We start from the raw sequence: 20,979 nt of genomic DNA on the forward strand, positions 1-20,979 counted from the left end.
TGGTAAGGGTGGAGCCAGGGCAACATGGCTAAGGACAGCCTCTCCCCTCTCCTGCCCTCTGTGGCTTCCCTGTGTCTGTCACAGACCCACATCCACAGTGGTGGGGAGTGAGTGCTCACGGCAGGGTCTGCTGCATTCTCTGAGCTGGGGCAGGTGGAAGGTGAGCAAGGCTGGAGGGAGTGGAGGAGGATGAGGAAGGATTCTGGGCTTCCCCCTCAGGTTCTCTGGGCTAGTGGTTCTTAATGTTTTCTAGACCACACAGGCCTTTGAGAACCAGAAGAAAAAAGTCACACCAAATTTTGAGGGCAATTCCAGGTTGAGAACTCCGTTTTATTTTGGTAAAGAAGATTAGCCCTGAGCTAACACCTGTTGCCAATCTTCCTCTTTTTGCTTGAGGAAGAGTGGCCCTGAGCTAATGTCTGTGCCCATCTTCCTCTTTCGTTTTCTTTCTTTTCTTTTTTTTTTAAAGATTGGCCCTAAGCTAACATATGTTGCCAGTCTTTTTTTTTCTTCCTCTCCCCAAAGCCCCTCAGTACCTAGTTGTATATTCTAGTTGTAAGTCCTTCTAGTTCTGCTATGTGGGACCCTGCATCAGCATGGCTTGATGAGTGGTGCTAGGTCTGCACGCAGGATCTGAACCTATGAAGCCAGGCCACTGAAGGGGAGCATGCGAACTTAACCACTCGGCCACAGGGCTGGCCCCTTCCTCTATTTTTTGTATGTGGGTTGCTGCCACAGCATGGCTTGATGAGTGGTGTAGGTCTGCGCCCAGGATCAAAACCCAAGAACCTAGGCCACCAAAGGGGAGTGCGCAAACTTAACCACTACACTGCCAGGCCGGCCCCCCTGTTGAGAGCTTCTAATTTAGACAGAAGAGAGTAGTTGGTACTGAGGTCCCCCTGGAGGTTGGCTCCTCTTGGCAAAAGCCCCTTCTATTGTCCTGAGTCATATTCAGGGACACTATCCTTCTGTGTGCACATGTGCAAGACTCAGCAATGTCGAGGAGAAAGAGTGGCCCTGAGGACACCTCTCTTCTGTCGCCATCCATAAATCTTGCCCTGAATTGGTCCTGAGGGAGGACCTAAGACAAGGCGTCTGACTTGACCACTGGTCTTCACCTCACTGAAGCCCCTCACCAGTTCTCCCTCTCTGGACCTCCTGGGGATAGGTCCTTGTCTTGAGAATAACTCATTACAAAAGCATTTATTGCTCCCTATTACAAACCATGCGCTGGGCTGGACACCATGGAGGACACAAATATAAATAAGACCCAACTTCCCTCAACTTTCTTCATTGTGGTGGGAAAACAGGGGTAAAACACTCATCGATATATGAGGCAGAATGTGTTCATTCACTCAATAAATTTATTGACTACCACTCTATGTCAGGTACTGTTCTAGAAACTCAGGGTGTAACCGTGAATAAAACTAAGACTACTGCCATTCAGAGCTTACATTCTAGTGGGGGAGATATACAATAAACAACAAGCACATTTAAAAAATAAAATATATAGTGTGCTAGTAGGTACATAGGTGCAGAAGGAAAAAGACAAAGAGTAAGGTGGGTAAAATTTGGCACCCAGTTTCGATATGTGTATCTTTCCCCACACCACGCAGTTCTCCAACACCAGCTGGGTGTCCTACAATTCAACTCACTTCTGACACTACCTAACTGGAGACAGGGTTAGATCCCAAAGGTTAAGGGCCCAGTTCTACAAGGCTGCCTCCAACCACACTTCAGACACCAATTGCAAATCTAGATTGTCACCTGTGCTTCTGAATAAAGTTTGGAGGTTCCAATGACCCTCTCCTTGCATTCAGTTAATTTGCTAGAGTGGCTCACAGACCTCAGGGAAACATTGTACTTACCAGATTACCAGTTTATTCTAAAAGGATATAACTCAGAAACAGCCAGATGGAAGAGATGCATAGGGCAAGGTATGGAGACAGGGCGTGGAACTTCCATGCCCTCTCTAGGTGCACCATTCTTCCTGAATCTTCATGTGTTCACCAACTCTGAAGCTCGCCAAACCCCATCTTTTTCAGTTTTTATGGAGGCCTTGTGACATAGGCACGGTTGATTAAATCATCGGCCATTGGCGATTGATTCAACCTCCAGCCTCTCTCCCCTCCTCAAGGTCAAGGGGTGGAACTGGAAGCTTCAACTCGGCAATCACATAGTTGCCTTTCCTGGCAACAAGCGCTCATCCTCAGGTGTTTTCCAAAAGTTACTTCGTTAACATAAACTCAGGTGTAGTTGAAAGGAGTTTGTTATGAATATCAAGACACCTTTATCATTCTCATGATTTAGGAAATTCCAAAGGTTTTAGGAGCGGGGACAATGAGGTCTTCTTGGGGTTGGGACTTGTCCAGGACCCAGGTTCAGGGTCAGTGGCCTGACTGAGGAGTCCAAGGTGGGGAATCAGAATTCATCAGTGAACTGAGAGCATAAAGTCTCGGGCTAAAGGCTTCAGTCCGTGTGGGTCCTGCAGGCCTGGAAGAGTTGGGGAAGTGGGGCAGTGGCGCAAGGTGTGGTGGGAAGGTGCAGACAGGCAGAGCAGGAAAGAATTCTACAGGTGAGAAAGGCAGGCCCAGAGAGGTGACTCGCTGGAGGGTTCCACGGCTCTGTAATAGCCGAGGGAGTGGGTAAAAGCTTATCATCGTGTCTCCAGCCCCAGGAACTTCTCCTACACTCTGCAGGGGCTGAGTGCAGAGGAAACAGTGAGAGAAATCTCCAGGCAAGCCAGGACAGTGCCCTTTAGGCCTACAGGGGAAGACACTGAGTGACGCAGAGGGACAACAGGGACCCTCAAGGTGAGAGAGAGGCCACAGAGAGGTGGTGGGGAAATAGCAGCCTGAAAGTAACATGAAGGCTGCTGGCCCCTCTCCCTCCTGCCCTGAGAGTAGAAGAAGGCGCCGCCCTCCTGGGTGAGAGTGGTGAGGGCCTCACCCAGAGGGCAAGCCCCACATCTGTACCCAGTGTGGAAGGCAGGGATTTGAGGCCCGGGGAGAAGAGAACTTTGCTTCCATTAGAGCAATGCTCCGAGGGGTGATTTAGTGTCCTGGGTGATAAGTTGTGTGTTTGTGCATGTTATGTGCGAGTGCACATGTGCACATGCGTGTGTGCATGTGTGTGCGCACATGCATGTTTGTGTTTATGGTAGGGTGGGACTGACCTCAGGGCGGGGAAGGGGCTGAAGAGACAGTTCAGGTGGAAATGTGGGGGTGTGGAGAGAGGGTTTGCACTCCATTTATGGCCCTTGCCCCTTCCTCTGTCCAGAAGTATCCAGAAAAGCCCACCCTGGGCCCAAGTTGCCCACAACCCAGTGAGGGAGGGAGTGCCCCGAATGAGAGGGGAGCGGGGGCAGAGAGGACAGGCCCCTGTGCTCTGCTTCTCATGCTGTCCTGACCGCACAACCTCTTAGATGCACAGGGGCTCCGGGGACTTGCGGCCTGCCTGGGCGGGGTGAAGACAAGGGCCAGACTGTTTGAGTCTCCCCATCCCCTCCTTCATTGTCTTTCTCAGGTAAGTTTCCAGCCAGGGGCTGTGGATTGTGGGTGGCTGGAGACAAGTGCTTCCTTGGGATAAATAACCTCAGTATTTACTTGGTTCCCATCAGCCCTTGGGCGGGACTGAGACACTTTCACCTGGGCTCATAAGTGAACAACAAAAAAACAACCGAGTTTAGCACATCAGAGTCTCTGCTGGCTTGGGGGTATTTGTGTGCTGGGAGGACCAGGGAGGAGGAGGACACGGAGCCCTGCGGGTGAGGGAAGGCAGCGAGCGGCCTGACTCGAGCATAGCTCCCTCAGGTGTGGGCAGGAGAGCCGCAGGACTTCCGACTCTGGGGCTGGAATACTGACTCTCCACTGGGGAGCACCTGGTCTGTATTTACACATTTCAAGTTAACTCCCTCACCTCTGATGCCTTAAGAAAGATCTGGAAAGAAGTATCAGGGCATAGGAAAGTCTAGAGTTTCCAGGATGGCTACAGGTGAGGATTGTGATAACCTGGGGTAATGGTGTTCCAGACTGTGGATTCTCTGTCTTACTACCCACTAGGGTCCTCAACCTGGTTTGGATGTTGTAGTCCCCTGGGAACGAAAAGTGACACAAGCTGCAGCCCTGGCCTAGTTTTTCTAATTTTTTTATAGCCTATTCTGGTGTGGATCCCTTGTCCCACCACCATGCAGCACTCACTCCCGCCCTGAACATCTCCAGCTGTCTCTGCCCTGGTCCCACTTGTGGTGGTCCTGGTGCTGCATCACAGTAGAAGGAGTGGTCCCAGGGTGGCCTGAGGCAGTGTAGCTGGGCTGAAGAGTCAAATGTGAGGTTGTACGGAAGCTGCGTTCTGTGGGGCCAGGTGAGGACAAAAATGGGTGAATGTCCAAGGCTGTGCACATTCACCACTGGCTTCACCAGTGAAGAGCCTGGGTCAGATTTTACTGAGAAGATCAACTGTCCTTCCATCTAAAGCAAATGGTCCCCTTGGCCAATTAAACAGTGGGGTAAACATTAGTTGATTAACAGAATAAGTGAAAGATTGGGAATAGGATGGAAATGGAGCAAAGGAGTGAGCAAGAGAAAGGTTCAGAACTAAGGCAACAGGCCCCCAGTGTGCCCTGAGCCTCCTTCATGTAGGGCTGGACACTGTGTGGAGGAGCTGGAGGAACTGAAGGAGCTGTGAAGGCCTGGACTGTTTTGTGTGCTCTGGTGGCTGGCCTCAGGTTTAGAGTTTCTGTCCCTTTAGCCTTTGAAGGTCAAAAGATGCTGTCCCCTATGCAGGAAGGTTCTTATGAATACCAATGGGTAAGATGACTGCCCATGCTGATCATTCTGTCAGCGACATTTGATGTTTTCCAATTGTTACCTGCTCCAGAGATGTTAATTTGTCTACCTATATGTAGCTTGTAAGAGGCAAGTCTGAGATTTATTATTTTATTTTGCTGAGGAAGATTAGCTCTGAGCTAATGCCTACTGCCATTTCTTCTTTTTTTGCTCTTTTTTTGTGTGTGAGTCACTGCCACAGCACGGCCACTGACAGATGAGTGGTGTAAGTCCACACCTGGGAACTGAACCCGTCCCGCCCAAGCAGAGTGTGCTGAACTTAACCACTAGGCCACCAGGGCTGGCCCAAGGCTGAGATTTAAATCTCAACCACCCTCCATGAAAAAGTGATGGCCAGGACCCTATCAACCCAATTCTATCTGGCAGGTCTGTCTTAGTTTGGTTTCTCTTGAAGGTAGAGACAGGGGCTTTGGGACAGGAGATCTGAGGGAGCAGGAGTGAGTGGCAAGTGAGCAGGGAAGCAGGGAAAGCCCATACAGGTTTTTGTGGGGAGGGGGCCACTGCAGGCAACAGGCTCCCTTCTGGTCTCCCAAGGAGAGTAGGGAATGCCTCTCAGATTGACTTGTCCGCCCTAAGGACGGCACGTGGAGTGCTTATCCATGGGCTTTTATCTCTCATCTATTGAGGGCTGCTCCTGGGGGTTATCAATGCCCCTATACTCCCAAAGAGGAAGATGCTGTCTGCAGTGCCAGGAGTCAAGGCCCATGGGAAACGGCTCACCCCATGCACATCAGGAATCAGGATGAAGGCAAGAGGGTGTGAGTCAGAGGACCAAAAGCATCCTCCTCAAGGTCTCAAATATGTTAGGTGACAGAACATTCAACTCATCGCTCCTTGAGGCCCCGGGAAGAAACCCAATCTCTCCTTTTCCCAAAATAACAATTAGTCCACTTCCCCGGGGGAGAGGCTTCAGGAGTTCTCCTTGGAAGCTTTCAAGCCACCAGACCTCAAATCTCCAGTTAATGGGCGGAGCAGTCCACATGGCTGTTCCACAGGGTTCCCAGGAGAAGCGAGAGGATTAAAAGGATGGGAAGGCAGGAAGATCAGAGAGGAAACTCTTAATAAACTAATCACATGCAAGAAGAGCTGAGGTCTTTCACCAACTGACTGTTCTACTTGTCAAAAAAGAGAATTATTTAAAGGCAACACTTCAGACCATAACATTTACATGTTAATTAAAAACTCCCTTTACTTTTCCCTCAGTAAAAAATTAGGACAGTTTTGGGACCTGGGAGGGGAGGCACGCAGGGCCTGGTTTGTCCTATTTCTGGAGACCCAGCTTCTGAAGACAATTAACAAAAGATGCTGGTGGTAAAGGTGGGTCCTCTGTGACTGAAGCACCCGAGGTGTGGGGCTGAGATGTGGGGCCTTAGGGTTTAAGGACTGGATACCTCAGCAGGACCCCGACCAGAGCACTGGGCATTTTGGGTCTTGAATGTCCGAGGTCAGATTTTACCATCTAAAGCAGGTGGTCCCCTTGGCCAATGAAACAGCTTACTGAGAGCACAGCTGGCCCACATCTGGAGAGTTTCTTTTAGCAGGTAGAAGAAGGGAGTATGGGGTACCAAATAAAAGTATCGGTGCCAAACCCCACCACCCAGCTACAAAACAAACTCCAACAGCCCACATCAGACAGAGCCATTTCCAGAATCCTCCTCTAACTCCTTTCTTTGCTTCCCCATCCTCCTGAAGCTTATCAGATAACTCCGTGCCAAACTTTTCGGGAAGGCTCAGGTGCCCTGCCTCCTCGCTTCACTTGTTGGGCATTAAGAATTGATGGAAGGGGCTGGCCCGTGGCTGAGCGGTTAAAGTTCCGTGCACTCTGCTTCAGGGGTCTGGGGTTCACAGGTTTGAATCCCAGGCATGGAGCTACTCCACTCATCAAGCCATGCTGTGGAGGCATCCCACGTGAAAAAATAGAGGAAGAGGGGCTGGTCTGGTGGCGCAGCAGTTAAGTTCGCACGTTCGGCTTCTCGGCAGCCCGGGGTTCGCTGGTTCGGATCCCGGGTGCAGACATGGCACCTCTTGGCAAAAGCCATGCTGTGGTAGGCATCCTACGTATAAAATAGAGGAAGATGGGCACGGATGTTAGCTCAGGGCTAGTCTTCCTCAGCAAAAAAGAGGAAGATTGGCAGTAGTTAGCTCAGGGCTGATCGTCCTCAAAAAAGATAGAGGACGATTGGCACAGATGTTAGCTCAGGGTTAATCTTCCTCAAGCAAAAAAAGAGGAGGCAACGGATGTTAGCTCAGGGCGAATCTTCCTCATACATACACACAAAAATTGATGCAGGTGTGGGGAGGTATGGTCCCCTGAGGATTCGTAAGATCCACGCCCACTCGCTTGTCACCGAGCCTGTGATTTTTCCTGCCAAATTTGCTGGTTTCTCTCCAGTGCACCTGGTCTTTTGCCTTTTCCCAAAGAGGTTGAGACCTGTTCATCATTTGCCTTGGGAGCAGCTGTACCCCAGAATCAAGGGAAAGAGAACCAGAAAAGATCATATAAAAGGTCTGGTTCACCTCCACTTTTCCTGTCCCTTGCCATATTACAGACAACAAAACTGAGGCCCATGGAAGGGGAGGGACTTGGCAATATGGTGGGCTGGTGGGAGAAGTGGTCCAGAAATCAGGTTCCTGGATCCTCAGTGTGGGCTTGCCAGTTTCCCTGGGCCGGTTACTTTCTGCGCTGATGGTCTCCTGAGAAGTTCCCTTTTCCAGGGTAGGAGCGTCTGGGTCTCAACAGGGAGTGCTATGGCCTGAAAGTTTGCGTCTCTCCAAAATTCATATGTTGAAACTCTAATCCCAGATGTGGTATTTGGAGGTGGGGCTTTTGGGAGGCAATTCGGGTTAGATTATGTCATGAGGGTGGGGCCTTCAGGATGGGATTAGTGCTCTTAAAAAAGAGACATGAGGGCGGGGCTGGCCCCGTGGCCGAGTGGTTAAGTTCGCGCGCTCCGCTGCAGGCGGCCCAGGCCCAGTGTTTCGTCGGTTCGAATCCTGGGCACGGACATGGCACTGCTCGTCAGACCACGCTGAGGCGGCGTCCCACATGCCACAGCTAGAGGAACCCACAACGAAGAATACACAACTATATGTACCGGGGGGCTTTGGGGAGAAAAAGGAAAAAATAAAATCTTTAAAAAAAAAAAAAAAAAGAGACATGAGGGGCTGGCCCAGTGGCATAGCAGTTAAGTTTGCACGCTCCGCTTCAGTAGCCCCGGGTTTGCCAGTTCAGATCCCTGACACGGACATATGCACTACTCATCAAGCAATGCCATGACAGGTTTCCCACATATGAAAAATAGAGGAGGATGGGCATAGATGTTAGCTCAGGGCCAATCTTTCCTAGCAAAAAGAGGAGGATTGGCAGCAAATGTTAGCTCAGGGCTAATCTTCCTCACCCAAAAAAAAAAAAAAAAACCAACAGTCATGAGGTTTCTCTCTTTCAGCCATGTGAGGATATAGTGAGAGGACAGCCATCTGCAAACCAGGAAGAGTGCCTTTACCAGAACCCAATCATCCTGGCGTTCTCATCTCGGACTTCAAGCCTCTAGAACTGTGAGAAATAAATTTCTGCTCTTTAAGCCAGTCTGTGGTATTTTTATTACAGCGGCCCAAGCTGACTAAGACTGTGGAGCTGGCGTTAATCTCTGCCCAAGTGACTTCACTGTGCTGTCAATGGATCAGAAAGCGTGACCACCTATCCCAGTCACCCGTGGGCCCATCCTCAGGGCCCTGCCCCAGCTAGGGTTTTAGAATATATTCCGTTAAAGGACTCTGGTGTCTGGCAACAAGTTGCTGAGATCCTCTTTACTTGAATCCATATTTAAAAAAATTAGCTCAATTTCTGTACTACTCAGGCAGCATAGTAAAAGTAACTAATTGAATTAATATCTGTACTCTTTAGTTGAAAGGTGCTGAAAAAGAGCAGTGTGGCCCCCGGCAGCTGGCAGTGGAGCTGGCACCAACAGCTAGGCCTTGGTGCTGACGGGAGCTGGCCTGGCCTCACAGCTGGGCTAGCATATTCTGTTGAACACAATCAATTTTAGGAAATACCAGCATCAGACAAGCTCTGTTAACTTGACGGATAAAGACAAAAACAAGATCACTCTGTCATCAGGTATGAACACAGGCAAAAAAGTGAATGTCCGACTTACGGAAATGGCTGAGCAGGCATCCTTCCTCCATAGCACCGCTAACTCTGCTCCTGTCTTCTCGCCTTCTTCATACAAATTGTTCAGATTCTTACGACTAAGATTCTAATCATAGAATCACCCCAGCATCCAACCCCTGTGTCCTTGCATCCTCCTCAAAGTCACGTAACGCAGGCCTGATCCTACAGTTAGTCCTTTCTAACACGCTCTTCCTGAGACCCCTAAACACCCCCATGGTGAGGGTGCCCCCTCAACCCAGTGAGTCAATAAACCCAGTGTTATTTGACTGCAGTTGTGTTCCTGGTGGTCTCTGGCTGGAGGGTATTGACAGCATTTACATTTATTTAAAAAAATATTTTAAATGAACATGGTAACTAATTTAAGTGCTTCAAATGAGTGACAAGTGAAAGGCAAGTCTCTCTTTGACCTTGAACCCCAGAATCCTGTTCCCTTCCCCAGAGGCAGGCACTCTTCCCAAAGACAGTCTCTCCACGTACAAGCAGATGTGTGTATTTATCGATTTAGGTGCTAATCTCATTTATCATGATTACCATAGTTTGTCCTTTCTTCTATTCGTCTGTCCACCCAGTATTTATCGTACCTGGGACTCCGTAGTCATGCTATGAACCTTCTCACTCGGGGAAATTATAAAGGTGACTCGGGAAGGTGTGTGGACCATTTTTCAATAAGTAAAGGTGGGGAAGAAAGGGCTTGGCGGCTGGTGGGATTTTAAGCAGCTGCCAAAACTTTATTGACACAGAGGTTTATTCATTGCTTTTGGTTCTCCCTTCACTTGTAATATAGGTAGAAATGTCAGTGTTGAGGCAGAAGTTGCAGTTTACAACCACGAGGGGATGCACTGGGGGTTAGAAAAAGTCCTTTGTACAGCTTTCCACCAGCTTTGGGATGAGGGCCAAACTCCTTTGTGTGGGGTGCAGCCCTTTGGATCCTGGCCTCTGCCTCCTTTGTCAGTCTTTTTTTCTTTTTTAAACCACCACTTGCCCTCAGGAGCTTTCTTCCTGCCACATGCCATGTGCCGTGACCCGTCCTATGGTGAGGCCTTTGCACAAGCTGCTGCCTTTGCCAGAACCAACCCTCCAGGTCAGCTGCTGTCACAGAACTTATCACAGTGCCTAGCCTCCTTCAGCTCAGGGAGGGTCCTCCATCTCTGAAGCCCCAGTTTCTAGTAGGGAGCTTGGCATATAGAACCTTCTTACCAAAGGTTTGTTGCCTAAATGAATGAATTGTCAATGAACAAATCCTCTTCTGAAGGGTCGCTCTCTGGGGTCTAGCACTTCCCGCTGCTGGGGACCCCCTTCCTTGACCCTAAGTTCCTGGAAATGGCAGTGGCAAACCGCATAAGAAAATGGTTCCTTCTAGAAAAAGAGCAGAAGATTTGCTTCTAGGGCCACTTGGGAGCAACAGCCCTCTTGGCCTCATGCACACCAGAAAGGTTTGTCTTTCTTTTGGAAATTAAAGGAAAAACTCTTGGCCGAGTTTTCTGGCCCTGGAACTCAGGTCACTTCCTCAGGATCCATCTCCTGCATCACTTCCAGTCCCATCCAATCTGGGTCCTGCCAAAGGGACGCGGGTTGGGTGGGGAATAGACTTTTTAGGGCCTTACAGCACAACAGAGGGGACGCCGATGTCTCCAGTCACAGGAAGAGAATAGTAGGGGCCACTGCTGAGCCTTTATTCTGGGTCAGGCACAGGGCTAAGTGCTTCTCAGGAATTCTCTCTTTTAAAGATTGTAGCAGCTCCGTGAGGCAGGGCGGTTCCTGGCCTCATTTGCCTGTGGAGAGCCTGAGATTGAGCAGGGTTCAGGAACATGCCTGAGTGTGGCCGCATCCCCTCGGCCCACCTCAGATGTCGGCCACGGCGCAGGGGGACAGTTCCCGGGAGCCTCAGACACACACCACAAATCGTCAGCTTTCTGCCCTGTGGCTTGTCTGACTCCAGGAAGGCCCGCTCAGGCTGTGCACAGGGAGTCTGCAGTGTAGGGTTGATGCAGTGGGGGGCAGGAGCCGATGGGGTCCAATTTTGGCCCCGCAGAGGGAGAAATCCCACAGGCATTCTGTACTTTCTCAGTGGGTCCAGGTGGAATCAATCGCCGTTGCCCACAGCAAGGACCGCCACATCGCTGATCTGTGTCTCTGTCCCCACGCCTTCCCTTCTGTGCCCCAAGATCGTATCACAGAGGATTTACCTGTCTTAGGCTCTGCTTTTGGAGCAACTCAAGCAGAGAGAGTCACACGGTGAAATAAGCGGCAAAGCAGGTCCTTGAACTGAGGTGTATCTGATAAAGATCTTTTTGATTTGTTTTTAGGAAGTGAGAAGTCTCAGAAGACACCCAGGTCCACTAAGCAGAGGTGAGAAGGAAGCCTGATTCCAGGTGTGCGGGTGTCGGTCTCGAGAGGGACTAGGAGTTTCAGAGAACCCCAGTGAGCTCTCTGCTGTACTGTGAGCTTGAACTGTGCAAAAGCCAAGATTCATAAAGAGAAAGACACATACGCGCACAGAGAAGGGCCTCCCGACGAGCTGGTGGACCAGCAGAGAGCTGTTTGTTTTGTTATCAAAGGTTCTGTGATAACACACAAGTGTTTGGGGAGAGGAGGATTGTTTTCAGCTGTATCAGCTCACATTTTAGCGGGGAGGAGTGGGCCCAGGGTCCTGCCAGAGGGGGAGAGAGACTAGGGGGAGAAACAGCATGGGCAGGGTGCTGGCGGTGGAGCCCTAAAAGGGCAGGCGTTTCCCGTCTCAACCACACTCCCTCCACTTGCAGGTTTTCCTGGTGCAGCCAGGAATCTGGAGTTGGCATCCTCTATGGTGACGATGTCACCAACGTTGGAAAGCTGGGCTTCCCAGGCCAGTGGAGTGGCTAAGGGGCTGCATCTCTAGGAGGGGAATCTCTCCTGACCCCCCAAGAGGAGCTTATTTCCCAGGAGTGTGCCTGTGAGTTAATTTCCAAGGCCAATGTCTTTTCTCCACAGATTCTTTTTATTGCCATGGAGACAGTCTGCTGCTCCGTCCAATGGAGAGTCTGAGCAGCGGGCACCATGACAACCTGTGGGGGTGGGAAGGACAGTTCCAAAGCACCTCACAGACCAGAGCAAGAACAGAGACATGTGATTGTCACAAGGGTGGCTGATGAAAGGGGGCACCTTGACTCTTTGCTGCCTTCCTCTCTGGGAGCAGTGAGCTGGGATGGGTGTGATGGGTGAGCCTGGGCCTGGTGATGTTGAGGTCTTGGGCTGCTGAAGGCAGTCAGTCGGCTTTGTTCTTTTCCTGACTCCACATTTTGCTGGTCTGTGCCTGGTGCCTGGAGACAGGACAAAGCCAGAGCAGGGCAAATCTGTTTAAGCCTGAGTGGGGAGCAGGGCGGGGAGGAGGAAGCAGCACACCCCTAGGAGATGACCCATGACTAAATAAGGGCTTTTCTGCAGAAACCACCCACCCCTCCCAGGATGATGGGAACAAAGGACTTGCTACCAAGCTGAAGTAAAGCAAGTCGTGATTGCCCTGCTGGGACATCCGGCTTATCCAATGGGTGAGGTTTATTTGTGGTATGAGGCCAAAGGCCTGCCACACCCTCTCTCCTTGTCCCCAGTATTTCCTGACTCCTGCTGAGCCTGCCAGACATAGATGAATCCAGTGACTTCTGTGTTCAGCCCATAGCTGGTTACTTTGCAGAGCTGGGTCAAGGGCCTCACCCTTCTCCTTCTTTCCTTTGGGGCTCTCTCTCCTCTCCATCTGTCACCTGGCCTGGGCTTCCTGACTCCCAGTCCAGTGCTCTTCCTCCCACTGTTCCGTGGTTGGATTATTCAGAGAAGAGCTGTGTCTCTACCTCATCCCTCCTCCCAGAGGGCGGGGGAGGAGCAGAGTGGTACTGAGATCTGCTTGTTCCTGGAGTGGCTTAGGAAAGTCACAGATATGGCCTCAGGCCTGATCATCCTGCTGGGGGCTATGTTTGTGAAGGATACCTCTTAGGGGGCAGCAGGCGACCTGTAAGAGCATCCTGCAGGGCTAAACTGACGGCCAAACTTTGATAACAGATGCAATTTACATGACTCCAGTTCTGGAGGGTCAACCTCTCTGAGACTCAGTTTTCTTATGTGTGAAATGGGGATAAACTTGCAAGACTATTAGGAGGATTAAATGAGTTAACACCGGGGCCTGGTTTACGACAGACATGAGCTGTTATTATGATGTCTTATTGCCAAGTCCTCATACAGAGCTTTGGAACACACATTACTGTTTAGTTATACTTGGTAGAGGCCCCCACCCCTGCCCAGCTGGGCGTTTGCTTGTTCTCATCAACTCCAGAGCAAGGAGCAGCCTCTGCCCTGCTCTTCCACTGATTCTGGGGAGTGGCAATCCCACCCCAGAGCTGTTCATCCTCCTCTCCCAGGGATCCCCAGCTGGTGGAGTTTTCCTTCAACCCATCTGGATAAGAGAGCATCTTCCTCAGACAATCCTTATAGTTGATGGGGTTCCCAGCTTATATTTCTCTCTTGTGGCATCCTCCATCTTCTGTCCACCAAGCACAGAACACATGCCTCCAACTGCCCACCCTAGGCCCTTTATGTTCTCCTATAACCAAAGGGTCAGTTCCGTGTTCAGAGCTCTGGTGTGAGCCCTGCTGGCCTTGCCTCCTTGCCCATCTCCTCGCCTAACACAAGTATGTGCCTCCGTTCCCTCCAGCCCTCGACCATCCCAATTAGCCTGCATCTGCTAACAGCGGTTCTTCTGAACCAGCCCACAAGGAATGCCTTACACAAATCACCCATTTTGTCTTCAGAGACACCTCCATCCTGGGTCATCACAGTTTGGTGTGTCCCACCACTGTGTTCGTGTGATCTCTTTCTCCCCTCCCCACGTCAAGACCTGCTCGTAGGAAGTTTTGCCAACTCATTCATTCTGATGGGTAGGTGACTTTTAGGACTTAGTCACTCTGAGGGATAGAAGACTTCCAGGTAGTCATCCTTAACGCTGTGAATTAGCTGCATGCTCATATACTCAGCAACCATATCCTGGCAGTGTGCTACAGTGGATGCTGCTGTGGTTATCATCATCACCATCATCACTGGCAACCATTTACAAGCAACTACTCTGTGCCGGGTAAATATTTGGCCCTAGTAGAGCATAGTGGCCAACATCTTTACTGGACCCCTACCTCATTTGTTAGGCCAAAAATTCCAGAAGGCCCAAGGGTTGACATGTAATATATTATAATAGTGTCAAGACTTACAGACAAGGATACACTTTATAGCCCCATGTATAGTAGCAAAAGATAGCTAACCACCTAAATGCCTGTCTTCAGGGATGATAAATAAGTTATAGTGTATCCATTTATGGAATATTCTGTATCTGTTAAAAAGAATATGCACATGTCTGTAAGCACTGATAATGGAACAAGCTCCAAGATACAAGTTAAATGGGAAGAAAGCAGAGTATAGAACAGTATGTCGCCTATGCTACTGAGTGTGCAGTCAAAGCAAATCTTTAGGGGGGCAGATGCACAGACTATTTTTGGAAAGAAAAAGGAAGCTGACAACAGTGGTTGGTTCTGGGAATGGGACTGTTGACCTGGAGGGTCACTTACTTTTTATCCTTTAATGGAGTTGGGATTCTTCTTATTCCTTGCCATATGCGGGTATTATTTTTGAATTTAAAAAGTTTAAGAAATGAGTAAATGCTGTAGAATCAGACAGACTTGGATTTAAGTCCAGTTTCTATCAGTTTCTACCCACATGGCCTTGAGTAGGCTGCTTACCCCCTTCCAGTCTCCTCCTCTGTAGGATGCGGAGCAACAGCACCGACCTCTTGGGTTGTGGTGAGGATTGAGGGGTTTGTGCCTGTGAAGTTCTCAGCACGGTGCCTGGTCCAAAGCAAGCCAACAATTGTTAGATGCTTTTCATAATCATCTCTAATCACTCGGGGTTCAGTGCTATTCAGCTAAGCTGTGTTCTGTGTGTCAGTCACCCAGCAAAGTTTGGTGATACAAAAGCAGTGGGAGAGTCAGACAGTGGACTACCAACCATAACAACTCCAGAACGAAGTGGTGTAGGACCTCAGAGGAAAGCACCTTTAACTTCTTCAGGGAATGGAGGGCAGGGGTCCGGGAGGTGTTCACTAAAGAAATGACCTTTGAGATCATGTTGCAAGGATGAGCAGGAGCAGCTCCAAGAGGCCCAGGTATGAGGGCTTGAGGCTTGGGGCCCTCTGTCCCCGTCACAGGAGAGCAGGGTATAAGCAGGGAGGGGCAGGACTCTCAGGTGGAAATAGTGATGAGGACAGAGACAAAGGGTGTCAGTTCCTCTCAACAGCAGTGACCTGCCCCTCCTTTTCCCTGTGGCTACCACCTTGAGACCCTGACCTGTTCCAGTTGCTACAGTGGAGTCTGGAGCAAAAGTACTGGGGACCTTTATGCAAATGTGCTTTGGGGACTTCTCTTCTGGCCACAGCCCTCCCGCCACGATGGCTGGAGAAGTAGCAGTGACATGCTCCTCAGGGCAAGAGTGTTTCTATTCCACATGCTGCTCATATGCAGTCACTTACCTCGAGACATTTTTCTCCCCCAAAATGTTCCTACAGAGCATGCATATGGATGTTCTGTTTTCTCTATCAATTGTATATCTGTCTATAAAATATAGATACGTTTCTCCCTTTCTGTTTAAGCAGAGATGGATCAATGGAGGAAACTGTAATTGAACAAGACACTTCTGGAAGGAGGAAGAGCCAGAACAACTGATGGGCTCTGGCGGTCACTCTACAACCAGAGGAGAGAGACCCAACAGTGTATTGTCAGATGACAGGTTAGCCATGCCTGGGAAGACAGCTGAGTGTGCAGACTCCCTCCCTGTCTCCTGGGCGACGAAGCCTCCAGATGACCTGCCAACAATAATGAGGTGAAATGAAGAGCATTGCAGAATAATGGGCATGATAAAAATAGAGACATTGCTGGTGATGGGCCAGCCATGGCTGAGGAGCAGGAGGAGAAAGAGCCAAGCCCAGAAGAGGTGGGCGGGGCCCTCCTGTGTGGTCTTCCAGCTAGACTCCAGGCTGAGTTGCTGTGACTCAACCAGGTCAAGGCTGGTTTGGGCTCCATAGGGTGGCAGGAATGTCAGAGAGGGCTTAAATGGTTGACCTATGTGAAAGTGAAAATCCAGAGCAGAGTTATCCTGGTCACTGTGCCTCTGATGTCCGCAGGGGAGGGACAAGGTGTGGCTGACACACACGCTGATGACGGTTGTGGAATTACTGCTATTAGCCTGAACTCCTACCTTGCCAATGAGTATCAGAAAATGGTCTAAGAGCGGGGCTGGCTCCGTGACTGAGTAGTTAAGTTCCTGCGCTCTGCTTTGGCGGCCCAGGGTTTCCCCGGTTCGAATCCTGGGCGCGGACATGGCACGGCTCATCAAGCCATGCTGAGGTGGCATCCCACATACCACAACTAGAAGGACCCATATCTAAAAAAACACACAACTGTGTACCAGGGGGCTTTGGGGAGAAAAAGAAAAAAAATAAAATCTTTAAAAAAAAAAAGAAAATGGTCTAAGAGCTAATGCACCAAGTTCTTTTCAAAATATTTCACCTCTTGTCTGTAGCGTGTAGTGGAAGGAGCCTGTTCATCAGGCCTTTGTTCTTTCTTTCTTTGTTCAGCGGGTGCTTGGAGACTCTGCTGGGAAGGGCAGCCACTCCTGGGGAAGAAGGGATCTGGTGCTGCAGAGACAGCTGCATGTGAAGCCTTTTGGCACTAAGTCCCTCTGTGGTCTTTATTATTTTCTAAAAAATTGAATTAAAATTTATTTTCGAATAAGTAATACACGCATATAGTAGAAAATGCAAAAGGAACAAAACAGTTTACAGTAACGATGGATATCCCTTCCTCTCGCTCCCCACCCCAGCCACCCAGCTGCCTTCCTAGAGGCACCACTGTCAGCAGTTTCTCGTGCAGCTTTCCAGAGATGTTCTAGCCATACGGAAGTGCACGCGTCCCCCTCCTCAGCACACACACTTTATTTTTATGGAAGTGCTAACATAGTGCGTCAGTCAGAGTCCTCACAGAAAACAGATGGCCCACATCAAGTGAGTCATTTGAGTGGAGTTTGTTGAATGGACTGTTTGCCTATGTGCAGGCAGGATGTAAATAAGGCAAAGGGGACAGTGCAATAAGCAGGGCCAGCAACAGTTGAGTAAGATGGCACAGTGACTCAGTGTGAGTGACACGGCAAGCTGGGGCATCCCAGGGAAGATGCCAAGGGCAGAAATTCCTGACTCTCTTCCCTCCCCCTGTTCTGTTGCTGCAGCACCCCAAGGGCTGAACTCAACCTGAGCCAGAGAACAAGACAATCTGCTGATGGGGTTTACAGAGGTCACTCTCGGGCAGAGAGTGGGGCTGGGGAGAGGGAGGGTGGGTAAGGAGGGTAAGCGATGCTATGGTACCAGCACGTGTACTCAGCAATGCTATGGTACCAGCACATGTACTCAGCAGCCTGTTCTTCACTTCACTGTTTTCCACTTAATAGTCCATCTGTACACATAGCCTCATTCTTTCTGCTGGCCTAGAGCATTCTATAGTATTCCTGTGGTGGAATACTCATATACCTATATAGTATATGTAATATATACCATGTGTAATATATAACACATATGTACGTTTATATATATATATAAAACTAATCTCTCACTGATGGACCTTTAAGATTGTTTCCAGTCTTCTTCTGTTACAGACAGTGCTGCCAGGTATATCCTTTTGCTTAGTCATTTCACACGGCAAGGATATGTACAGAATAAATTCCTAAGGAAGAACTTGCTGGATCAAAGAGTGTATGCTTTTAAAATTTTGATAGATACTGCCACATCGCCCTGCATACAGTCTGTACGAATTTACACACACATCAGCGATGTATGAGATTCCTATGCAGTGTTTAAACATCTGGGTTACAAAGATGCGAATAAGCTTATTAGAGCATCTTTCTAGCAGTGTCTGTCACTTTCACAAAATATAAACTTCTCTCTTTTTTTGAAATTATGAAAATACACATTTTCCCCTTGTTTCCTGTCATTTCTTTCAGATTTATTCAGCAGCAATGAGAGGATAAAATTCCACCACTCCTGAATGGAATTCTGCTCATTCTTTGGGAACACTCTTGTGTCACTTTAAGTCACAAATAATAGCTTCATGTTGGAAGTTAAGTTTCCAGTTTATCTTTCTGGCCATGAACAAACCAACTACATATATATATAAAAGAAACATCTTGGAGGCAGTTAGGGAAAATATATATGTATCAGGCACCAAGAATCACCATTAACCCTACTAGGTGTGACAGTGTCCCTGTGGCATGCATGAAAACGTCCCTGTTCTCTGGAAAGGCAGCCTGAGGCATCCAGAAATGTGAAATGCCAGATGTCTGCAATCTAGCCGATAATACCTCAGGAAAAAAAGATGAAGCAAGTACATGAACTTTAACAATCATTAAATCTAGGTGATAGGCACCTTCTATATGCGCAAAAACCCTCACAATAAAAAAACTTAATGAAATGCCCAACCAAGATAATAATCAGCTCTTCACCCTCCATTCACAGGTAAGGCTTCTTTTCCTTCCCTCTTTCCCTTTCTCTTCCTCTCCCCCTCCCCCCCTCCCCTGGCTTCTGTTGCTCTGGCTGCTGCCCCCTACCCTGCCCCAGCTCCGGTCCGGTGGTCCACAGAACACCAACAGTCGGGGCCTCTTCACTCTCCTCGTGGTCCTCTTGGGAAGAACTTGAGATGCTGCAGCCTGGCTTCCCCTCTGCTGAGCGGCAAACACCTGTTCCGTGGAAAATCCTCAACCCTCCAGCAAGCCCTGGGAAGGCAGGTCCCCTGTCCTGTGGCCACAGGCGGCTTCACTTTCTCAGGCCTGAGTTAGGGAGAGTCGAGGATCTCCCTGCAGCTGCAGAGAACACACACCCAGCTCTCCAGTGTGCCCTGGGAGCCCCTCTCAGGATTCACGGGTTCTGTTGGAAAGTGGCGTCCTGTCCTCTCCCTGGAGATGGAGTGAGAAAGGATCGGCGTTCTCCAAAGAAATCGCATAAATCCTCCCAGTACGGCTCTTGGATAATACACTTCCCCCCTCCATGATATTGAATGTATCTTAGTATTATTAAACATTTACTTTCCATTACACACATTTAGAGTTTTGTCCATAATTATGCAGTAGGATTTACCACATTAAACTCCGTTTGTTTACTGTTGTGCTAGAAGATTGTTATTATCTGTTGGGGCAGTGGTTTAAAACAACACATTTCTTTGGAGAGCATATTTATTTATTTTGGGGTAACATTGGTTTATAACATATAAATCTCATGTGTACATCATTATATTTCGATTTCTGTGTAGATTACATCATGTTCACCACTCAAAGTTTAATTACTATCCATGACCATACACATGTGCCCAGTCACCCCTTTCGATCTCCCCCTCCCTCTTCTCCTCTGGTAGCCAACAATCTAATCTGTATCTGTGTGTTTGTTTGTTGTTGTTACTGTTGTTTTTATCTTCTATTTATGAGTGAGATCATATGTTATTTGACTTTCTCTGTCTGCCTTATTTCACTTAGCATAATACCCTCAAATTCCAACCATGTTGTCACAAATGGCAAGATTTCATCTTTTTTGTGGCTGAGTAGTATTCCATTGTGTATATATACCACATCTTCTTTATCTATTCGTCCTTTGATGGGCACTTAGGTTGTTTCCAAGTCTTGGTTATTGTGAATAATGCTGCAATGAACATAGGGGTGCATGTATCTTTACGTGTGTTCTTTGGATAAATACCCAGCAGTGGAATAGCTGGATCATATGGTAGTTCTATTCTCAATTTTTTGAGGAATCTGCATACTGTTTTCCACAGTGGCTGCACCAGTTTGCATTCCCACCAGCAGTGTATGAGAGTTCCCTTTTCTCCACAACTTCTCCAATACTTGTTATTTCTTTCTTGTTAATTGTAGCCTTTCTCACGGGCGTGAGGTGATATTTCATTGTAGTTTTGATTTGCATTTCCCTGACAGTTAATGATATTGAATATCTTTTCATGTACCTGTTGGCCATCTGTATACCTTCTTTGGAAAAATGTCTGTTCAGATCTTTTGCTCATTTTTTAATTCAGTTGTTTGTTTTTTTCTTGTTGAGATGTACGAGTTCTTTGTATATTTTGGATGTTAACCTCTTATCAGATAGATGGTTGCAAATATCTCCTCCCAATTGTTAGGTTGTCTTTTCGTTTTGTCGATGGTTTCCTTCGCTGTGTAGAAGCTTTTTAGTTTGATGTAGTCCCACTTGTTTATTTTTTCTTTTGTTTTCCTTGCCTGTTCAGACAGAGTATTTGAAAATATGCTGCTAAGACTAATGTCGAAAGGCGTACTGCCTATGTTTTCTTCTAGGAATTTTATGGTTTCAGGTCTTACATTCAAGTCTTTAATCCATTTTGAGTTAATTTTTGTTCATGGTGTAAGATAATGGTCTACTTTCATTCTTTTGCATGTGGCTGTCCAGTTTCCCCAGCACCATTCACTGAAGAGACTCTCCTTTTTCCATTGTATGGTCTTGGTGCCCCTGTCGAAAATTAGCTGTCCATAGATGTGTGGGTTTATTTCTGGGCTCTTGATTCTGTTTCACTGATTTTTGTGTCTTTTTTCTGCCACTACCATGCTGTTTTGATTACTATAGCTTTGTAGTGTATTCTGAAATCAGGGAGTGTGATACCTCCAGCTTTCTTCTTTTAATCTCAGGATTCCTTTGGCTATTCAGAGTCTTTTTTGTTCTACATAAATTTTAGGATTCTTTGTTCTATTTCTGTGAAAAATGTCATTGGAACTTTGATAAAGATTGTATTGAATCTGTAGATTGCTTAGGAAGTATGGACATTTTAACTATTAAAACAACACATTTATTATCAGATAGTTTCTGAGGCCAGGAATCCAGGGCTGGCTTAGCTGGATGGT

At 48.2% G+C, this 20,979-nt stretch overlaps 1 long non-coding RNA gene across 2 annotated transcripts; it reads left to right on the forward strand.

The window, feature by feature from the left end:
- Positions 1–10,989: 10,989 nt before the first annotated feature.
- On the forward strand, positions 10,990–19,162 carry LOC138924975 (uncharacterized). 2 transcript variants are annotated; one of them, XR_011440472.1, is made up of 4 exons: positions 10,990–11,367; positions 11,781–11,950; positions 15,680–15,906; positions 18,076–19,162. It is a non-coding gene; the product is annotated as an uncharacterized lncRNA (long non-coding RNA). The 2 variants fall into 2 exon arrangements; XR_011440471.1 differs by lacking the exons at positions 10,990–11,367; positions 11,781–11,950 and adding exons at positions 11,984–12,215; positions 12,442–14,116.
- The last annotated feature ends 1,817 nt before the right edge of the window (positions 19,163–20,979 follow it).

Source organism: Equus caballus, chromosome 1 (genome assembly GCF_041296265.1).
Source record: "Equus caballus isolate H_3958 breed thoroughbred chromosome 1, TB-T2T, whole genome shotgun sequence".
Classification (NCBI taxonomy): Eukaryota; Metazoa; Chordata; class Mammalia; order Perissodactyla; family Equidae; genus Equus; species Equus caballus.